Below are 23,255 nucleotides of genomic sequence, written 5' to 3'. Positions count from 1 at the left end.
CTACAGATCTGGGCCTGTGTTCCCTGCTTTCCCTAGGCAATTTTTTCTTGCTTACAAAATGCAATGGAAAAAATTACCTAGGTGAGAAACAAATGTGTAGTCGACTTATGTGATAGCCAGAACCTAATTATATGATGCCCTTTTCTTTCTGTGTTTGCCTGTTCCCAAAAGTGGTAGAGGCAGAGACCACAGCAGAGTCTGGATTATTTCCTCCAGTTCATAGCAGTGAGTCAGAAGGTCTGTCAAGAACCAAGAAGCCAATCCAACAGGTTCAAGGGTCCCATGTACAGAGGATAACTTATTTTTCAAAAAGATGATCTAAATCAAAACATATGACTAACATGGCAGAAAATCCAAACAAAACCTGAAGATGAACTTGGAGTCCTCTGTCTGGTGTCTCTACAAAAGACATGATGAAAATGGTGTCCTCCTCCGTTGGGATGGCTGAAAGTCCCTCTGAGTGTGTGCTTCCCCACCGTATTTGGTCCTGCCCATTTCTGCACCCTAAACATTGGCAAGGCCCCGTGTTCTGTGCTGGGGCAAAAAGCACGAGCTGAATGAGCAGAGCAAACCCATCTTCCCTGCAACGCAGGCCCAGTGGACACTTTTTTTTAAGGAACATGTAGAGCAGCTGAATTATGGTTTTAGCTGTGTGACAGGCCACCCCAGCTAGGAACCTTAAGGCAATTTGCCAGAGCCTGCAACATGATAGAACAAAATGAAGGGTGCTCCAGAGGACAGGTACTTTCCTGCCAACAGCTGTCTGATATGCAATGCAATATCTAGCAGTATAATAGTACCTTTACAATTGCTACTAGATGATGTGTTTAGTGTAATATTAGGCTGTTTTTCTTAACATACAAGCAATGTTTCGACTTTGATGAAAGCCTGCTTTTTGCTACTGCACATTCTTTGAGGGGATCTGTGTAAACATGAATGCTGTCTGGACTTTGCCTTACTCTCCAGTTAGAAGAAGGGGAATTTTGCTATTTTTGCCTTTTTTATTTTTCTTTTCAGTAAGTACTGCTCTGAGTATGCTGAAAGATTATGCTGGTGCACAAAATTTTACAGAAAACAGGTTATTCCCTTGCCCACTGAGCCCGACGGCAACAGCAACAACAGCCCTGCTCTCTGTTGCTGGACTCTGGGATCCATAGGAAAAGGTGTTCAGGAGCTGGGGAGTCACTTTTCTGCTCTAGCAGCTGCTTCTTGCCTCCTTGTGGAAAAGGCAGTGGAGCAGATACAGTCTGTGGGCACAGGTTTGTCCATACTTCATAAATAACACAGCGTCTTCTTCAACAATGTAATTACACTCTCTTGCTTTAATACAGTAGTGTACTTTCTGAACCACCACTTATTTCCCCCTTAGTTCTACTTTAGTTCTACTTTATTTTATATAATAACTGTGCAATGGAGATGGGCTTGATGTGCATTGACACAGCGATGCTATTAAGTGAGGGCCAGTATGACTGAGACCAATAAAGGTGTTCAGTAAGGTGTCAACATAGTTGAAGATTAAAGTTAATAATATTTTTATTCTTAAAACCATTTCTATGTATATTGCTTTTGCAATTCACATATAAAATAAAATCATCTTCAAACTCAAATCTTATTAAAGCTTCATGAACATTACTACAGGGAAAATAAGAAGTTGGTAAATGATTAAATGTATAATTAAAGGTTTCACATTTAATCCTGTCACTGCAGTGATTTATGGTTTCCATTATTTTGTCTAAGTAATGCACTTCTTTTTTTCTAGCATTTTTTCGTTCCTTCTTTGTTGTTAGTGTCTGTAATCTTATGGTAAGGAAATTTATCACAAGGACAACATTTTTGTCCTCAGCTGCAAGGTGCAGAGGAGAGTTAAATCAAAATATAGAAGATGCAATACACTTCCCACTGCAGTTGGTGGGAGAATTGTGAAGTGTTTACGATGTTGGGCCAGAAATGCTTTACATGTAAGAACAAAGGGCAGGATGTGGTCTCTGTGCTTCTCTGCTGTCATATTTAGGGCTGAAACAGGTGTCCTCAGTAGCCAGTCCCAGGAAGGCTCAATAAAGACATAGGGCTGGGACACACAATCTCCCTCTGTAGTGCATGCCAGGATTGGGTGGAAACCTGCAAACGCAGCAGAAACTGCCTTGAAATAGCACATAGCAAAGGCTGAGCAAAGCCCAGTGCCTACAGGCTGCGGAGTCGGGGCTCTTCTCCGGAGGTAGGTCCCCATAGCAGGGGTTTTTAAAAGGACTCATCAGGCTTCGTGGTCATTCTTGCAGTCTGCCAGATATGTGGGAACTCATTGCTTGTGTGATACTGAGGCTCTTCCCTTCCTCATCAAGTTGCCCAGCCACTGGGCTGTGCTATCCTCTCACGAGTCTTTCTGCCAGCTGCATGAAATTTGCAATTTACTTCACTCTGGCAGTGCTGTAGTAGGACTAGTGGACCACTCCCCACTCGTGTTTTCCAGACCAGCTTGTAGTTCTGCTGGAAAGTGGGTGTACACGCCACCTCAGGGTGGGGAGAGCCTGGAAACGAGATCCCTCACACCCAAGTGAGTGCTCCAGCTGTATGCGTGTGTAATACAGGCTGCTATCTCTTCCAGCTGCACTCTAGAAAACAAGGGTATTTTCCAAGAAGTGCAAATTTGCCTGTGTCTGTTAGATGTATGCTGAGCAGATCTGAGATTTTGGGGCTTAGGTATTGTTTCAGGGTCGCAGGGCTCCTGAATTTGAGATGAGCACCTTGTTGAGACGGTGGAGATGTTTGTGGGACTTGAGTAAGACGGAGTGAGAAATAATAATTAAATATGTGTAACAAATCCAGGCCTACAGCAGTATTGTGTTGTACCCTCTTATTCACCTCTTGCTATTGTTGAAAGTCTCTTGGTGTAACCCATTTTACAGGTACAAAAGATAAGTGTAGTATCAGCTACCCTTTAGGATGGGTTGGGGTTGGCTGTATTTCTAGTCTTGCACTGGGTGCAAGGTGTAGGTCACCTCACAGCGGCGTGAATGGTCCCAGTGATTTCAGCGGGCTTCCTTGTGTGAGTCAGACTTTAAAGAGTGCAGCATTTGCCTTCCTCATGAAAAGCTTCCAGAAGAGCATTGCTGTGTCCTGCCACCCATAATATTTAACCTTGTTTGTGCTTAGGAGTGAATAATTTGTATTTTGGAACCGTCATATACACGCTTATTTTGACAACACTCTGGTTGGGCTTTTTTTTCATTTATCAGACAAATGCCTTCTTTTCACAGTAGACTGAACAGCTTTTGCTTCTTCCGAGCCATAGAAATGTAGCATGTTAATTCATTTGAGCTTGAGGATTAACTGCCCTTTTAGTGTTTATGATCAAAAGTGTTAGCAAGACCCTTGGGGCAAACTCTTTGCTGGAATGAAATGGCACGGGTTATTTGAAGTCAACTGGTTGAGCCGTTCCAATACACAGCAGAAAGGAATTTGGCCCCTGGTCCACAAGCCGATGGACTATACTGGAGTTTTTACCTACACTACTGGCATATAAAAGAGTACAAGCTTGCAGGCAGAGTATTTTTTCTGTCATCTGTCTGACTCAGTATTGGTTGGACTCTCTAGATGCTACAGCATTACATATGTCATATTTAAATTTAAGAGATAGAATAGACATTTTCATGGACTGGGAAATCACGTGCAAAGTTTGAGGGCTGTAGTGTAGGATACAAAAATTACAGTTGGGATCCCTGAGAATGCAAGTTCAAAACAGAAGCCTTGCTGCTTAGATGGGAGTCCTGTTGAGATAGAAAAGGTCCTTTTTTTATATCTCATAGTACATCTTTTTGCCTTTTTAGCAGTTCTTATGTGACATTACAGCTGTTTCTTCAGAAAGCATGGGCAAAAACTGCATTTGGTAAATCACAAGGAAGAATAGACACAAGGGAAATGGTGCATGTTTTCTAAAATGCATATATTCTGTTATGCATTGCTGAATAGCAGGGGCAAGCAGCTAGGAAGAGTTGGTTCGATGAGAAGTTTATGCAGAGGAGAGTTAGCATTGTGATGTGAATGCATGTGCGAATTTTTATTGCTTACTTGCTTTCAGGCTAAACTTTTCCATCACAAGAACCTCAAGCCATGATAGGCCCCAGGACCCGCACGAGGACAGTTTTTCTGAGAGGGGATTATCACTTTTTTGGTCACTAAGTTCTTTAAGAACTTTGATAGGCGTCACATAAAGTTTCTGGCTGAAGCAACGTCTCTGCAATTTTACTTGGTAAGCAAGAGAGCTGGGTTGCTGCCCAACGCGTCTGATATTGCATCAGGCAGACCTGGCCCCAAGGTGCAATACCCGCAGCTCATTTCTGCCATTTCAAACACAAGACAACGTTGTGCAAAAGCCAGACACTGAAGCTGTTCCTTTAGTTCTTGCCTGTTCTGCTGTGCTGAACTCAGGTGATATAATTCACCTGCTCCCCTCATATATTTGCTACGAAGGAATAAAATGCCATTCCCAAGAGCTGCTGGAGTCAGGCTGTCCTGGAATTCATGGCAGGGACCCTACTTTCTCATAGCACTATAATGTACCAGGATGAAGATTTGTAGCAGAATAGGATGCACTCAGAGAGAGAAATAAATGATGTTAAATTTAATGATTGTGTGATATACCCTCGCTTTCCAAATTTTCAATAAAAACCTTTAAAAATTATTATAAATGCTTTTCAAATATTATTGGGTTAACCTGGACTGTTAGTATCCAGGAAAGCAGTGCAAGTCATCTGGAACTTCATAGCCAGACCTTTTGATGTAACAGAAAGGCAATATTTCTCTTTCTAACCACCTAATCCATACAAGAAAAAATGACTGAGAGAAAGACTCAATTTATTTCCCACAAACCAGTAACAGCTACCTCTCTTTGCTTACCTCCCACTGCATCTGCTTTGATGAAATAATTGCATTCATTCTTGCTGAAATGTTAGCATGAAATAATTAATATTTGCATTTAAAGCAATGTGTGTTTGAGCATCATAGTTAATACTATCTTAAGGTGGAAGATGTTATTTTATTCACTGTTTCTGGCAGCCCAAGGTTGTACATAGAGCTGAAGTTTATTAAGTTGCTCTTCCAATTGTAAGCAATAAAAAATGCTTTGGTTTTGCAAGACAAATAGTGAACTTGGGGTACCATTATTTAGTAGCTTTTAAAGATTGACAGCAAGGTAGCAATTGCTCTGTGGTATTATAGAGTTTTACAGGCTAACCTAGTATGTAATCATGTTTTTTGATGGATATGAAATAAGACTGAAAAGTATGGCAGCTTCTTCAGTGAGGCTTATTCCTTTTTTTCTTGATATACAGTTTTGTGGAGTGGGAGTGGGAAAGAAGGTAGAGTGAATGGGAATCCCTGGGGAATTTTTAAGGCTGAATGGAAGGAGAACAATTCTGATGGGTTTGATAGGAGAACGACTGGCTTCTTCACTTGTGTGATTGCCTCTGGCTTTTGTATTTAAGAGGCAGTAAAACTTCATCGATGGGCAAGAAAGATGCTTTGGAGCAATAAAGATTGAAGGTTAATGAAAATGAGAGGTACCTTAAGTAAATGAGGAAAGCCTGTGGGAAAGGCCAGAGTGGCTGGAGCAATATTCAAGTGAACAAAATAAATCTGGGAGATGGGGAGAAAGAGAATTGGTGTGATGGGATTGATAACATTTTTGTTCCCACAGTCTTTGGGATTTATTCACTGCTTTGTCTTTATGCATATAAACATACCTCCCACCAGCCTGGGTTGAGCGTACCTGACTCCACTTACTACATTAAATTTTTCTCCATAGTCACCAAAACTTTTTGAGAAAAATACTCTAAATTACAACCCAAGATAACTTAAATGGGTTTCTGTTAAAGTGGAGAGAGCCTTAAGTAAGCAAATTGAATATTAAATCCATATCCACACAGCTGTCTAGCCTTTTGGCTTTCTTTTTCCTCAGGCAACCCTGGACTAGCCTGGGAGATTTTACTGACTTCAAATGCATTAAATATATTGATCTGCAGAAAGCTTTGGCGTCAGGCTGTCTGTAGCCTGTGTCATGTTGTTGGAAAGGAAATGCTTTTGCCTCTGTCTACAGAAGAAACAAAATGAAAAACATTATCAGGGTTTCAAATCACTGTGGAAGCTGGAGAGGCCAGGGGAATTGGCTAATAGCAGCTGTATTGCAATTAATGGGGAAGAGCTCGGCTAAGAGCAGCAATGATTCTTTTTAGCATCTCAGAAAACTTTAAACAGTGTATTTTTGGAAAAAATTATTTGTTCAGAAATAACTTATATAGTCAGTATATACCTTCTCACCAGGGTCAGCAGCATTTTGGAGGGGATACTTTACTTGTCCTTTCCCATTTATAACATCATGATCTTTCTTCATAATGGGGTTCCATTGATATCCATACAGCCTTCACCGAGTTCTGCACTAGCTTCAAGCTGTGAGGGGATCATATAAAGCCACTTAGTTTTGCCTCCTATTTTTCTTTACTTTTTCAATAAGTTGCTTAGGTTCAGTGATTTGCTCCCATGAGTCTCTTAGTGCTTAATCAGGTGAGAGGTTAGCTATGCTAATACTGCTCCCCTTGCAATAACAACTCATGTGAATTGTCCTCCATCATCTTCTCATAAGAGCACTAAGTCCAGGCTCCAGCTACAACAGGGATTGAATGGTTGTAGTTTTTCTGTCATAGAGTTTAACTGAAAAAAATGTAACTTTGGTCACTGAAACCAATCTGGGTTCATCAAAAATAGTTAGAGGATATGACTGCTGCCCTGAATCAATTCCTACTCCATTGAATAATAACTTTTTTTCCCTCAGTAATTGCCTGAAGAAACTTTTCCTTTAATCACATCCAAATAGGACTTTCAAACACCTTTTGCTGCACTGCATAAACACATCCCCTTACAGTATCCATCATTTTAACACCACACACTACACAAATCTCCCCTGCCCCCACCAGCACCAACCCACATTTCCCTGGACCCATCACACTCCTTTCTTCCCTGCCAGACAGCACTGAGCTACTTACTACACTTTGCTGTACAGGACACCTTCTACCGCTGTTACCAGCAACCCTTGCACATGCATCTCCCTAACATGCAGGTTTCATGCAGCCACAGGTGTTTCAAGTCCCTGCCTCTTCCCTCCTGAATGTAGTGTAAAATGATGCAATGGGGAGTGCAAAAGGAGTGGCAGTGGCATGGCAGCCCTCTCCTGAGCTAGCCACATTGGATTTGAGAATTTAGGCATGCTTGTGGGTGCTGCCTGCTCTTTAGAGAGGGGAGTTGGTCTGAGTTTTGTTTTTAAAATGTTGTTTATGAATGTTCATCCATTTTTTTTCTAAAACCTTTCTGTATTTCCACTCTTACGGTAGTTCACACCTCAGTGCAGACATTGCAGCTGTTTTATATGCTTTTTGTTTTACTTAGGTAACATATACTCTCATTAAGTGATTACAGGCTTCCCTAGAAAATGTCTTTAGGGATCCATTTTTCTGAGTGTCAGTGCCACCTCCACAGCTGCTGCTGTTTTGCTTTCTTAATTTTGATATTCAATTAACCTCCCAAAGAGGAGAAGAGCCTTCCTGTAAGGCCCAGGTGAAAACTGTCTTCTCGTTACAGCCAGTTCTTAGCTGGTGCCTACCAGCCAGTACTAGAGTTCATCTTGCTGTGGATTTGTGCTAGAGTGAGAGCAAACTCTTCTGGTGAGATAAACCTGCCTTGCAAATGGAAGTAAGATCTCTTTCCTAGATTGTATCTTGTTGTTAGTTATCATAAATATGTAAAATAATCTTTCATTTCCTAAAGGAAGTGTTTTGCCAGAGTAATTTATTTGTGTTATTCTTCACCCTTGAAATGCAATTTTGTATAGTGCATTGTGTAGCTATTTAGTATCCTCTCTGTCCTTAAATTAGGAGTATAGGATCGGAAGGGACCTCCTGAGTCCTCCTGTCTTTCCTCTTGCCATCACAGCTGCTGTAGTATATAAATCCCCTTTAGAAGGCTGTTATTGTCTATCTAAAATTTAGCAGGGGTCTTTACCCTGTTATAGGCTGGTTGTTCCCCAGCTGAGCTCCTGTGAAAATTAGAAGCCTTCTAATTTTTGGCTAAGGCAAGTTCAAAGCTAGTTTATTTGTCTTACTGCCAATATTGTCCTTTACCTTAAATGGTTTTGCCTTTCTGTTGCCTGTGAAACTTTCTCAGGCTTTATTTTTGTGAGAGTTAACAAACTAAGGCCTTTGAAATGTGTCTTTTCAGGTCAATGGTGTCGAGGGTTGGGTTTTGTTGTTGTTTTGCTATTTTGATTAGGTGTTCTCTCTATTTTCTCCACTTTTTTTTAATTGTTCTTGTTTTAGGATGTGTAAAAACTATGATCACTCAGCATTTCAAATGATTTTTCCATCAGTTTCTACAGGATTGATGTTTCCTTATGTAAACACATTTCTTGATATATCTTGGGCTCTCCTACAGAGAGAGAGCTTATTGATATCTTGTAGGCATCTTGAGTAAGATGAATCTCCCCTGGCTTTGTATATCTGTGTCTGAACTAGTTACCTTGGGCTGTTTGTATAGTCAATGGAGAAAAATAGGTGGAGCTATGGTGAGATTAATCTGACCTATTTTAGGCATCTAATTTAAGATGAAAGGAATCGCACCCAAAATCTTTGAGAATCATGGAAGCCTGAGGTGGCTTGCATTGATGAGAATTTCTGCATTTAATCAGAATAATCCTACTCCTTCTCACTGACAAATTAGCTTCTGGTTTATAGTGGTAATTCTTGTTACTGAGTGCATGTCCTTGTGTATATAATGGGAACACACTAGAATATAATGGTTCTGCTTCTCGGTTCCTAATGTATGTTATCAAATGATGAAGACAAAAGCTAAGACCTGCTGTAGACATGCTTGTACAAAATGGACCTATTTTCTATCTGTTTCTGGAATAATAGACACGGAGGGCTGATTCTGCGCTTAATTTTGCAAAATGTGTGGATTTCTGAACTGTCTCCAAGACTTGAAGGCAGAAGCTTATTGTTGGCAAAGCAAGAGTCTCTCAGACAAAGATGCTTTTTTTTTTTTTTTTTTTTTTTTTAAGCTACTTAAAGCTGTTAGATGTCAGACAGGGCAGTGGTACTTTTTGGCTGCTACCAAGGAATAGGAAGGGAGACGGAGGACCTCAGACAGTGTAAAACTTTCTTTTTAATGGTTTGAATAACGCTATCTGCAATCTGACCTACTAGTTAATATTCAAATAATATCATTGAGGACCTAGAGTAGATCAAGAATTTTCAAGGTTGGTCAGTGCTACATAGACTGTGAGGGAAGTACAAAAGTGTTCAAAACGCTTGCAGGCCTTTCAATCTTGTGCTAAAGCCAAGGATCAGCTTGGGCTTGTATCGATTTAATATTCTTAGTCAATCTCTTTTTTAAGGAGGCACCAATGTCTGTAAAGGCTTGCTGAATGATAGTTATTCAGAATTATTTGTAACAGCCTATTTGGAAATGCTTCACAGTTGTCTACAAGCTTTGTAAGCAATATCTCAGGAAACATACTCAAAGCTAGTACAAGGCTATCAAAAAGTGGCTCCTCCAACACATATACTGGTGGTCAGTGATGATCATAAGAGTTAATGAGTCTACTCGTACTTAAAAACATACACGCACACACCCATGCATCCCCCAAGTGGAATTCCTCACCCAGAATGACTGGTCCTCAAATGAAGGAATGTTAGTCCTTCTGGGCTGGAGGGCAGTGCAGGCTGGGGAAACACTTTCCACTTTGCTGGGGAAGAAGGGAAGCATGTTCCTTCGTTTGCAGACAGTGTCTGTTCAGAGCTGCTCAGAGAGGTAAGATGGGTAAGAAGAGCGAACGCAGCTGAGGCAGTCCAAAGCCTTTGGATGAGCTGGTGCTTTGTGTGGGCCAGGGTGGGTTAGACACTTGTGTTACTGCTGTGAAATGTAAAGGGAATTAAATTCCATAGACAATATTGAAAGAGGTTTGGATTAGGTATTATGTCTTGCTCACACCATCCCATGTAAATGGAAGTCCCACTTGTAGGTTCATCTGCCAAGGCAGAAAATGAACTGTATAGCTTTTATGTGTTGTCACTTTATAGATTTTGAAATATTGATTTGTTTACTTTCATGGCATAGTTGCACTCTCTGAAATGATTGATAACATTCATCTAGTTTACATCTGCCGATATGATGGCTGTGCATCACCTTGATGGTTTATGAATGGGCAAAACCAGTTTTATTACTGAGTCATTCTTACTCACAAGTCACTCTCTGCTGTTTGACTTGGCACGCATGGGCTTCACCGTACAGTTGTGCTTTTGTGGGGGCAGAGTTGATGGATGCTGTCTAGAGTCTGTGTTCCCATTGAGAAGCAGCTGCAAGAGCCTTTTGATGTCGCTGCAGAATTTCTCTACTTCTTTATCCTTGCAGTTGCTCCTATGGTTGTAGGACTGAGGAATTAATTTTAGGGCAGTGCAGCTCATCTAATACTGTATGTTCCTGCTCGATTTGTAGACCTTGTATAGGATCTTCTACTTAATTAACAGCACTGCCCTATGTAGTCTAACAATGCTGTTCCCAATTCCTGTCACTCTTTTCACTATCAATCATATCACACTTCATTATTGCTTCATATCACACTTTTCACTATCATTCCATTGCCAGCTTACTTGAAGACTTTTGTAAGCCAACTATGAATGATGAGAGCTCACTTACTTTCTTTTTCATTTGGCTGTACCTGCTGTCATGGCATGAAAGCTTTATGGGTTGCCAGAGAGCAATAGTTTAGCCTGTTTGCTGGAGAGCAACTGTTTAGGGATTCCACAGTGCTATTATTGTGTGTGTGTTTTTTGGTGTGGTGGTTTGTTTTTTTTTTTTTACCTTGGGAATAATGGCTGTTGTGATTACGAGTACTGTAAGGGTTGGTGTTTCACAGGACCATAATGCTGGTGTTATCCACCTCTTCTCCAGTATCATCTGCTGTTGCAGTCTAAGGATCACCATTGGTCTTTAGAAGACTACCTTTGGGGTTTGTACTTGGTGATAAGGAGTTGACCTTGATGCCCTTTCCAGACCTAGAATACCGTGTACTGGCTTTGTTTTGCTGCAAGCACATAATTCTTGAAAGGAAGCAGGGTTTAATAGTGAAGTTGTGGGGTATGTTTTAAAACTAGGTCTGATCTAAGGGTCATGCTACTCATTGTGAGTCCAACTTATAATTGCTGGTTTGTGTGACGCTCTCTTAAACAGCAAAGGTGAAATACTTTCCTTGTTCTATGTAGACCAAGCCTCATCAGTAACCCCTTCTCCTGTGGTATGACAAATGGGGCTTCCCCCTTGCCCCTGTGAACAGGGTAGACAGCTTGTATCTGGAAAAGGAAATTGAATACTCTCAAATCTGAAATACCTCAGGATGTACTTATCTAGGTACTATAGTACTGCTTCATTTCAAACCATTTTAAAAATTTAAAATCTTCTCCACGAGTTACATGTGTAGTAAGCGTTAGTTCAGAATCCTGTGTCTGTATACACACACTTGAAAATACAGGCTGGATATGCAGACTGATACATCTGCAGTTACTTAAAGTTCTCAAGACATTGAGTCTGACCATGTAAGCTGCTTTCTTTGATCCTCTAGCAGTTTTCCCCAAATGACATGTTCTGTTTCTCTTGTGGACTGATTTTTCTCAGTTCTTGGCTTGCTGGGGAGCTGCTGATCCTCCTCAGGCAGTACTTGGGACAATACGAAAACTAATGCAGCTAGGGAAGAGAAAGGAGGCCGATCCACACAGTCGTTCCTTTAAAAAATACAGGTTAATATCTAAACTGAAAGATGAGGGTAAGGAGCAAAGATGCCTACTTCAGTTATAAAATGTTTTGACTCCTGAAGTATTTAAGTTATGAATTTAAGGAGATATAATAGTCAGAAAACCTACTTGAAATCGGGTCTTTTCAGATATTTTACAGAGGAGCAGTGTGGATGATTCTAGTTCAGCTTTATGAAACCTTTAGAGGTTTTGAAACTTGTGTTTTTCTCTGAGCACAAAATGACACCTTTGAACAGTGCAAAATCAGTTCATGTCTACATACAAAAGGTCTATTTTCAGTCTTGAGTCCAGTTGATTAGAGTTTTGGAGCTGTGAAAGCTGTTGGACAAAATATTATTATATTACTGAAGGATTTAAGTTTTTAGAAAACAGTATGTTTGACAGAATATTTATTACAAAATTTCTACCTAGAACCTTGTGGTTATAAGACCAACTAATTGTCTAATATTAGACAATATTACACAATTACTGTGGACAATAGCATGTTGTTAGAATTTTATCATCATATAGTCTAATCAGACTATACTAATCAGATTTATTTTTAATTGGTTTACAAATGTAAACAAGTGTTAATCCCCCTTTTTTCCTTTTTTTCCTTGTTGTTCCCCAAGTATGCTGGAAACAAATTTGTGAAAGAAAGCACTCTTTTGCTCTTTGATATCCAGGCTGACACTTTAAAAGCCGATTTAACTTTTTTAAATGGAATTAGTAGTAGTAGTAAACTGCACATCAGTCTCACAGCTGAGAACAGTATAAGTTCCTTGTTTAAAAGGTTCATTAGATAATTAGTAGTAAGAAAAAAATCAGAACACTAATATTAAAGTAGAATATAAGTTTTGGTTTAATTGTAGTACATGAAACTACTATGTGTACTGTCTTACATTTCTGAGGGATCACCATGTGAAAGACTGTTTATAAATTGTGATATGACTATTGATAAACTTTAACACATAGAGCTTGATAATATGTAGGAAGAATAATCTCCTCAAGATGGATTGGAGTACGGGACCTATCTATGAAAACTTCCTAGCAAGCATAGTACTTTCTCATGAAAATATATGTGCTGTTTGCTTGTTGTAATCAAGGTAATCCCATGTTTGAAAATGATAAATGAAGATTTTGTTGGAATAAAAATACAAGATATTTGCTAGAATGTGCATACTTTGAGGGGAAAAGATTTAAATACAATATATTAGATAGGTGCTTCTGTAAGAATGTGGGAGATGTCATCAGGACGTCATCAGTGTACATTTAGGACAAGAGGAAATGGCCTCAAGTTGCGTTAGGGGAGGTTTAGATTGGACATGAGGAAAAATTTCTTTCCTGAAAGAGTGGTTAAACATTGGAACAGGCTGCCCGGGGAAGTGGTTGAGTCCCCATCCCTGGAAGTATTTAAAAGATGTGTAGATGAGGCGCTTAGGGACATGGTTTAGTGGACATGGTGGTGTTGGGTCGATGGTTGGACTCGATGATCTTAGAGGTCTTTTCCAACCTCAATGATTCTATGATCATATAAAAGCCTCTAAAGTGAGGCTCTTCAGCAGCAAGTCAAAGGACCACATTCATATTGCAGGATTGGCCCATATGATCCATTGGACTTCCACCTCTCTTTTCCATGCCCCAAACAACAATTTGCTGTGAGGTCCCAATGAGTTTAGTGGCAGAGGGCCATCAATTTAGGATGATCGTGACTGGATTGGGCTGGGAAAGAAAAAAAGAAAAGATGAAGAGTCATATCCTTCTGTTTTATTTCCTCTGCTGTTTTCCTCCACAAACCTCCCTATCGCCACCAGCACCTTGGATCTCCTGCAGTGCCTTCCTCTGCTTCCTCTGCATGACATCTGCAGTAGCTGAAGCAAGACCTAATGCAGGAGGAGATTTGGTGTAGGAGTCCAGTAAAGGAGGTTTTAGACCGTGTACCCACTCCATTTCTTCCAGCTGTGCTGGGTTACAGGGATGCTTTCACTGGCTGCTATAGGCAAAGTCTCTGACATGGCTAGCATGAGACCAGTATGGTAGGAGTAAAGGAAGGATGGAGAAAAGAACCCTGAAGTGGAGCACTCCAGCTTCTCATCTCTTGCTTGATAAGTGGACTGGGATACTCCATGTGGTGGGAGCAGGGATATAGAGGAAGCAGAGATCAAAGTTGCAAACGTGGAGGCATGTTGAGCCAGGGCACTAGGAATGAACTTGTGAACTTCTCCGGTGTCAGACTAGTACATGTCTCACTTACTTTGTTTTATCTGATCCTTCAGACTGTAATCTCTCTGGATCTGCATTTTTAATAACTTTTCTACAACTCTATTTGGAGTCCTTTTTTCTTACAGTCCTACATACACTATTGTAGTAAACAAGAACCGCAATTTTTGCATTCTTTATTCAGAGCTAAAATATTTTCTGTGTTCTATTTGAACCTTAAGGTGTATTTTGGATAGACTCAGGCAATTAGTTGGACTCAGTTTTTTGCTGATTAAAATAAAAAATTGTCTGAGTGCAGAGAAAAGCTAGTCATGTAATAAATTTCTTCTAAGGTTTTTTACAATTTCTTTTGTTAGATGTGTGAACAAAATATTTTCCAGCCTTCTCCTTCTGTTTCCCATTACCATGCAAGACTACACTTTGCAGCTGTTCTGTAGCTTTCTGTGGAGAATTTGTCCAGTTCTGTGTGACACAGGATATAGTAGTCTGACCATTGCTGGAGTGCTCATATAAATTCAAAATATTCTTCAATTTCTAAGACAATAAAAAAAACCCCCTCACTTCAAACTTCTGAAGCCTGATGCAGCATAATGTTTATATGTGGATTTCTGAGCCATGGAATATGGCTCAGCTGGTGCATATGTTGGTGTTAGCACAGGTCAAATGTGTTTTCTGGAGGTTCACAACCTGCATGTGTTCTCACCTGCATCAGCCAAAACCATACCTCCACAAACAAAAACTGTGGTGCTTCCCTGTTCCTTCGGAAGCTCTGTGACCATCGCTGCAGGAACCATAGTTCTTTTTTGTCAATGCACAAGAAAAAGTGGTATTTGGGGAAGGTATACATACCAGGCAGGGGAAGGTTAGTACCAGGCTTCTGCTGCATTAAACACAGCATGCCGTTCTTTGTGTAAAAGAAATCTTTTCTATCAGTACCAGGTCTTGGTGACCCTAGTAATCTTGATTTTTTTTTTTTTACTCATAAATGTTGTTGTATGAAAAGTCCTAAGTTGTATGGTCTGATCCCATATCAGTTTTTAATTTCAAAACCTGATTTTTTAGGAATGCTACTTAAATGACAGTCTGCTGAACAGAAACAAATTAGCATTGCTTTGCTAGGAGGAAGGAAAGCATTGATACCTCCATTGCTCTGATGTAGCACCAAAAGCCACCTTTTGCTCTTAAAATTGGAAGTGTAAAGCTTTTCCAGCTACAAAAGATGACTCTGAAGTTTTGGCATCTTTGTTTCATGTTTGTACAGCATCAAATACAATAGGGTCCTGGCCTGTGATTAGGACTTCCAAATGCTGTCATGTATCAACAAAAATGGTTCTAAGTGGAAATTTCAAAACTAGCTGTGACTTGGTCTTATTCCTAATGGCACGGCTTATTGAAAGTTTATCCTGTGTTTTTGAAAGATATCTGTGTGATCCTAATATTGCTTAGATCATAACTATTAATGACTAGCTCAATGCCAGTCAGCAGACCTAAAGCACGGGAGACCTTTTATGAGAGCAGGCTTTCTGTTCAGTTAGTCCAAAAAGACAGTCTTGGGTCTTTTCTCAAACTAACTGCTACCGGTTTCCCTCCACTGAGGGAATGATTCTTAGTTTTCTAATAAATAAGTATGAAATGATTTTTTTTGAAGATGTAAGTTGCATCCACGCTGCCACAATCTTTGCTTTTTCAATGAGTAGCTTGGGAGATGAGAGAAAACCTGTTAAAATTTACTACAGATTTCCCAAAAGACCCTGGAACAAGACATAAGGAGAAACAAGTAGATTCACTACAACCTTAGATAACAGAGCAACTCTTACAAAGTATACAGACAGGTTGCATTTGGGGATGAGGGGGTAGGTGTTCTGGGTTTTTTGTTTTTTAACAGATGCTATATAGGATACTTCAAGGCCCCAACAGGCAGTTCACATTTCTCTTTTTGTTCCTATTCTGAAGTACCAGGAAAACAATTTTAATCTCTTCTCGCTTCCGTTCTGGTGTTATAACATATTTCCTGGTCATCTTCTGAGACAAATGTAACAAGTCTTAACACATAGCTATTAAACATTCTAAGACTGTGAAATAGCTGTTCCTGCCTGTCCATTAGCAGCCTCGTAATAAAGTATCTTTTAACTACAAAATCTGTCAAAGGTATATGAAAGTCCTCACATTCTGTATTTTCCCATTCTGCTCCCTGTTAAGCCTCGAATGTACAAAACAACAATGTCAACTGTTACTCTAGATTCATGCATGCACAACTGAGAGTGTAATAGAATCCTCTTTTTATGGTTTCATCCTGGGACTCAATTAATACAACCTTTGCTGTTCAATACTAATTTTGATACTTGTCCAGGATGAGATCTAGAATCCAGATGCTGTTTCAATCATGTCTTGTACTTGGTAGTATAAATTATTATTGACTTTCGTTTAAGCTTAGAATTTGTTCCACCTTGCACTGTTTAAAACCTATCCCCCCTGCAAGATCTGTTCTGCGCTTGTGCACAGCACATCTTTTACTGCATGCATGTGATGGAGAACTTATTTTTAGGCCATTAATCTGTATAATGTAATTCATGTGACTTCTTGAGTGAAATCACCTTTCTATAAATTGTGTCATTTTGGGGAGAGGAAACATTCTAATGTTAGTTTGAGGCTTTTTTACTGGTAGGTTTTCCCTTCTATTAATTCTGCTACAGAGATGATGTGATTTTAAGGCAGTAGGGATGAGAAACTTAGTCCTGCTATATCTTCAAACACATGCATATTCTTCTTTTACTTAATTTAAACATCTTCCTAAGAAACATGGTCCATTAAAAATAAATCTCTAGTAGATGTGAAAGTGTCTGGTAGCTTTTTTTTAAATTGAAGATCAGAAGACTCTTTTTTTTTTTTTTTTTTTTTTTCATCCTGCATCTTCTGGTTGGTTCTACATTAGAGGCTGGTGAGGGGTCTGGAGAACAAGTCTTCTGAGGAGCGGCTGAGGGAACTGGGGTTGTTTAGCCTGGAGAAAAGGAGGCTGAGGGGAGACCTCATTGCTCTCTACAACTACCTGAAAGGAGGTTGTAGCGAGGTGGGTGTTGGTCTCTTCTCCCAAGTAACTAGCTATAGGATGAGAGGAAAGAGCCTCAGGCTGTGCCAGGGGAGGTTTAGATTGGACATGAGGAAAAATTTCTTTACTGAAAGAGTGGTGAAACATTGGACCAGGCTGCCCAGGGAAGTGGTTGAGTCCCCATCCCTGGAGGTATTTAAAAGATGTGTAGATGAGGCGCTTAGGGACATGGTTTAGTGGGCATGGTGGCGTTGGGTCGATGGTTGGACTCGATGATCTTAGAGGTCTTTTCCAACCTCAATGATTCTATGATTCAGATCCACAGTTGATGTTTTATTACAATGCTTTGGTTCCTACAGGCAAGCTAAACAGTTGTCCTCAAAGTTATCTCCAAATTTTCTTGCTTTCTGTTCTCTTCTGCCTTTATAATCAAGAAACAAGATACTCATTGAAAATCTCCAAGGAGAATCTTTATTTTACTATTAATCCCCATTCCAGGAAGCTTTAAAGCAGTGTTCCCTTGCTGTTTTGTAAGGGAATAATGTGAGTATTACTGAAACCAAATACAAGGTTAACCTGAATTGAATTTCTCAAGTCAGTGTTCCTGTAGTAAATGGAATAAATCCATGGTACATCTTTGTCTTTTCCTAACTCATTGTTTAAGATGTTGTGCGGAGTGGGGTGCTGTTGTTTACAAAGCAAGTGTTTTATTCGTAGTTTATTTGGGGAACTTGTAGAGCCATACCACTACACAGACTCTTCCCTCCTCTCCCTGGCAGTAGCTGTATCTGCTGTAGTCAGATGTGCAGCACTGCTGCACCTGCAGAGATCGGAGCCATCTGCTCTGTGTCAGTTGGACATACCATCATTTCTTAAAAAATTAGGTGGGCTTAACAGCAATTTTAAGATACAGTATTTAACATAGGCTGCAGGGAAAATAGGTTTCATACTGTGATTTCTACATACATTTTTGACTCCTTTATAACCACAGCAGCCAATTACTTCTCTAGTAAACTTGGCATAAACTGTGCAGTAAAAGAACAAGTGTGTGCTCCTCGCACAAACAGAAAAGAAAGAAAAAGCCTGGCTTTTACCCCCTCCCTTTCCTTCCTCATTATTCTTGAAGGGCTTAGCCCTAGAGTAACAGCCTGATATCTGCCCCCAGCTCTGAGCACAAGGCCTGGGTTGGGGTTCAGTGGGATTACATCCCTCCTGTGACTTGTATCTTCCTCTCCTTACCTCCCCTCTAGCAGGTATGTGGTGTCAGGTGTTTTATGGCCCTACAATAACATTCTCGCTGATTAACAGAGTATTTGTTTCCATCTCAAACAGGGAGAAAAATGTCAGGTTCTTAACACTGTGACATCACAATATCTGGAAAAGTAATTTCAGATCACTTTAGGGAGTGTAACTTCTTGACGAATTGCAGCTTGGGTACTTGTAGAATATAAGACAAACCAACATTAGACTATGAAGAAGAAAATTAATAGTGCTGATGCTGTAGGTTTTTTACTGTTATTAGAAATAAATTATTTGGAAACATTTCCAGAAAAGGATAGATCAGTTTTGATTCTGCTCCTGTGGTGTTGTAGCTCCAGTGATTAAACATTGAATATTCGCTCTTGTTTATTCCAGAACTGTGCAGTGAATTAGACTCAATGTGTTCTGAACTGTGGCATGCATTGGAAGTAACTCCTGTGACTTTCTTCTAACTTTGATGCATTTAATGTGGTTAATAAGGTATTCATAGAGTTCTCTTATTTGCCCCGTCTGGCCCTAACCCCGAATTAAACATCTAGGTCTCTTTTTTATGATATTGTTTAAAGTAATTTAGCAAGCTTATGCTGATACTAGTTAGACCTCCACTCACACAGAACCTCACAAAACAGTTGAGGCTGGAAGGAACTTCTTGAGATCATCTGGTCCAATCCTCTTCCTCAAGCAAGGTCAGCTAGAGCAGGCTGCCGAGGACCAGCTGACAATGCTCTTAAAGCAGGCCAAGATGCTGTTAGACTTCTTTGCAGTAAGGGTATACTGCTGGCTTATGGTCAGCTTGTGGTCCACCAGGACCCCAAGGTTGTCCTCTGCAAAACTGCTTTCCAGCCACTTGGTCCCCAGCATGTACTGATGTTTGGGGTTATTCCTCCCTAGATATAGGACTTTTATACCTCCCCTTGTTGAAGGTAATGAGATTCCTCTCCGTCCGTTTCTCCAGCCTGCCCAGGTCCTGCTGAATGGCAGCACACCCATCTGGTGTATTGGTCACTCCTCTGAGTTTTGTATTGTCTACAAGCTTGCTGAGATGACACTCAGTTTTGTCATCCAGGGTATTAATGAAGGTGTTAACAGTATTGGCCCCAGCATACACCACTGGTGACTTGCCTCCAGCTGGACTTTGTGCTACTCATCATAACCCTCTGGGCCTGGCGGTTCAGCCAGTTTCCAGTCTACCTCACTGCCTACTTATCCAACCCGTACTTTGTCAGCTTGTCTGAGGATGTTATAGGAGGCAGTGTCAAAAGCCTTACTAAGGTCAAGGTAAACAACATCTACTGCTCTAATGAAATCCACCAAGCTGATCACCTAATTGTAGAAGGTGATGAGGTTGGTTAAGCACGATTTCCCCTTTGTAAATCCATGCTGAGCACTCCTGACCACCTTCTTGCCCTTCATGTGTTTGGAAATGGTTTCCAAGATAAATTGCTCTATCACCTTCCCAGGGACTAAGGTGAAGCTGACTAGCCTGAGTCCAAGTCCACTCCCAAGTGTGTTAAATAATTCCTCCTGTACACAAAGCACAGATCACACCAAGTCCTTTGATTTAAAATAAGAGTAATAACTGTTGAGTATTTAAGTGTAGTGACTCATGTTTTTCAGGGTGGATCGTTATGCTCTGGGATGCAGCACTGTGGGCTGATCTAGTTTGGCAGCAGGGAGGCACTCCACCGAAGGGAATTTTGGTGGTTCCTAGCATTTGCAAGCATATATGAGAAGTAGGCAGACTTCATCTATGATAAAAGGCATTTCTGTCTTCATTATGGCATATTCTTCCTCCAAGAAAAAAAAATGGCAACAGGTTGTTCTGACCCTCCTGCCCTATCTGTTGTTACCTCTAAGTGTGCACACTACCATTGCTGCAGAGGTGGCATGGGTCAGTGAGGTCTTCTCACTCCCTCTTTGTTCTAGGCTCTCGCACATCTCAGTCTTGAATGTTTTCTGCAACTCTAATTTGCAGGTTGATGTACTTGAAGGCAGCTACACTTGAAATGGAGCACTGTGCCTTGTTATAATTCATTTCTAGCCCGTTGTAGCTGTTCCTGATCTTAAAAAATATGGAATTGAGGTCTTCCGGTGAATTGTGTTCCTTATACAATGTGGGGGGGAGGAGGGGGGACAAGAAGCTTTTTAAGGCAGCTATTTCATCTGTCCTCAGTTTTACTGCAGCAGCATGTAAAATAAAATTTAAGAGGTCAGTAAACAACTCGGCAGTAATTGAGCAATTTAAACAAAAGCTTCTCCTCAATATTTGTTGCTTGGGAGGAGGACAGAGCCAGGGATCCATTGTTCAATGTGTTACCACAGTTGCCCCATTTTCAAAGAATCATGTTTAATAAGAATAGTAACTATTGCGGGACAATGGCGGGCTCTTCTCCCAGATCATTGATTGTTGAAACGTTGCCACTAATGAATCCTGTGTCCTCCAATGAATGCAAAAAGTGTGTGTATTGGGGGATTTACAAGTCTGAGTTGGTTATGTTCCACAGTATGAGGCTTTTTGACAATTTGGATCAGAAAGTTATGCTGCATGCAGCTAATGAAGGTACTGATTCATGTTATTTTTTCTTTAAGGCCTTTATGCGCTCTTTTCCTGACGTAAAAATCTTTTAAAATATTCAGTCTATGATAAAACTTACTTCCATTAGGGGAACTGCACTAATCTAGTGATGTGACTTATTTTATGCAAAAAACCCCTCCATATTAATTATTAGAAATCTGATTGTTTTGTTTGTACTACCTGATCAAGATTTGTTTTTATAGGCTATTGGACCATACTAAATTGTCTAACAGATGGATGGTAGATTAACAAAATACATGGATCTGAATTCTTCATCTATTTACATCTCATCTCCTGTGGTGATAAATTTCTAGAGTTACTGTTTAACTATTTTCAAGAAAAATCTAAAGGTCACTTTCAAATTCTGATTATAATTCCATTAGTTGGATAACACTTCTATAAGGAGTGAATTTACACCAATAACAGACATGAATTTTGGCACAATGCATCATATTTGCTCTCGTTATTTGGATGGAAAGACTAAAAGCATCATGGACTGAAGTAAATATCACAGTTCTTGGAAACAACCATACAAACTGTTCTCAATGAAATCAGAAATTCAGCAGCGTTTGACTCTTAAGGATTTTGGTCTGACCCTTACTGGCTGTTTCACAGACTCACAGTGCAAGTTTAGCATCATTCACATTGGTGCGCATGTGGAGGTGTGTGCATGTGGGGATGTGGGGCAGCATCAGCTGGAGCAGGGCTGAGCAGGGAGACAGCACCAGGATAGAGATGAGGGGGCTGTCAGCCAGGGCAGGCACTGCAGTGGCACCAAACCCAGACAGTGACCGTGCACAGCCCTCCTAATATCCTACAAGCACACCAGGCCTTCGTCTTCTCCACCCTCGGAGCACCGTGGGGCCCCGTGCAGAAGGACCAGTCAGTGACATGGGGGATGTCCAGAGCCATCGCTTTTGAATTGCTTTTTCACCTCTAGATTTTGAGGGAGCAAGTTTGGTGCAAAGTGCTGCTCAGGAGAGTAGTTAGTGCTGTTGCTTTATTCCATATACACATGCACACACATATATACTTTTTTAAATTTCATGCCTGCTGTTGTCTCTAGTGATTTGTTATATGACTGGAAAAGAGCGACATGATGTTCTTTCAGGATGGGAGTGGGGTTTTTTTTAAATATCTTTAGTGGTGGAACTTGTTGGTCCTTAATATGTACCATTTACAGTCTTTGTGCTTCTAGTCTATATAGAGTGATATAGGTGTGGTGGCTTGATATTGGTCAACAGCCACCCAGCCACTTATTTGCTCACTCTCCACTCCTGCAGAATGGGGAGAAAATAGAAGGAAGGCAAGAAGACTTGTGGATTGAGATAATGACAGTTTAACAGGGAAAGCAAAAGTTGTGTGTACAAGAAAAACAGGAGGAATTCATCCACTATTTCCCATCGCTAGGCAGATGTCCAGCCACTTCATGGGAAGCAGGACCTCAGCATGCATAATGGCTGCTTGGGAGGACAATTACCATAACTATGAATGTGTCCCCCCTTTCTCCTCCTTCCCATGAGCTTTTATTGCTGATCATGATGTCATACAGTATGGAAAATCCCTTTGATCAATTCAGGTCAGTTCTTCTGGCTGTGTCTCCTCCCAACCTCTTGCCCACTCCAGCCTACTCACTGGGGGATAGGGGTGCATAGAGCAGGAAAGAGAAAACCTTGCTGCTATGCAAGCAGTGTTCAGCAACAGCCAAAACATTGGTGTGTTATTAACACTGTTTTAGCCACAAATACAAAGCACAGCACAACATGGGCCACTATGAAGAAAGTTAACTCCATCCCAGTCAGACCCTGTGCAATCCCCACCCCTTATTCCATACCATTTGCATCATGCTCCAGTTCTATGTTATCTGGTATGTCTAAGTATCCTCTGACTGTCCTATTCATATATGGTTTCATTTCTATATCCTATTCACACTTTTCCACTTGCTTACTGTCGTGGCTTAACCCGAGCCAGCAACTAAGCACCCCACACAGCTGCTTGCTCACTCCCCCCTGGTAGGATGGGGGAGAGAATCGGAAGGGTAAAAGTGAGAAAACTCATGCGTTAAGATAAAGACAGTTTAATAGGTAAAGCAAAAACCGTGCATGCAAGCAAAGCAAACCAAGGAATTCATTCACTCCTTCCCATGGGCAGGCAGGTGTTCAGCCATCTCCAGGAAAGCAGGGCTCCATCATGCGTAATGGTTACTTGGGAAGACAAACGCCATCACTCTGAACATCCCCCCCCATTCCTTCTTCTTCCCCCAGCTTTTATATGCTGAGTGTGACATCATATGGTGTGGAATATCCCTTTGGTCAATTGGGGTCAG

General features: G+C 40.6%; 1 protein-coding gene across 2 annotated transcripts in view; it reads left to right on the top strand.

The window, feature by feature from the left end:
* Window positions 1-23,255, top strand: part of LOC143156555 (poly(rC)-binding protein 3-like) — a 548,870-nt gene that overhangs the window by 110,243 nt on the left and 415,372 nt on the right. The window lies entirely within an intron of this gene.

The sequence above is a fragment of the Aptenodytes patagonicus genome, chromosome 2, assembly GCF_965638725.1.
Source record: "Aptenodytes patagonicus chromosome 2, bAptPat1.pri.cur, whole genome shotgun sequence".
Taxonomy (NCBI): Eukaryota; Metazoa; Chordata; class Aves; order Sphenisciformes; family Spheniscidae; genus Aptenodytes; species Aptenodytes patagonicus.
The sequence above is the reverse complement of the archived record's forward strand: the minus strand, read 5'-3'. Positions and strand labels throughout refer to the sequence as shown.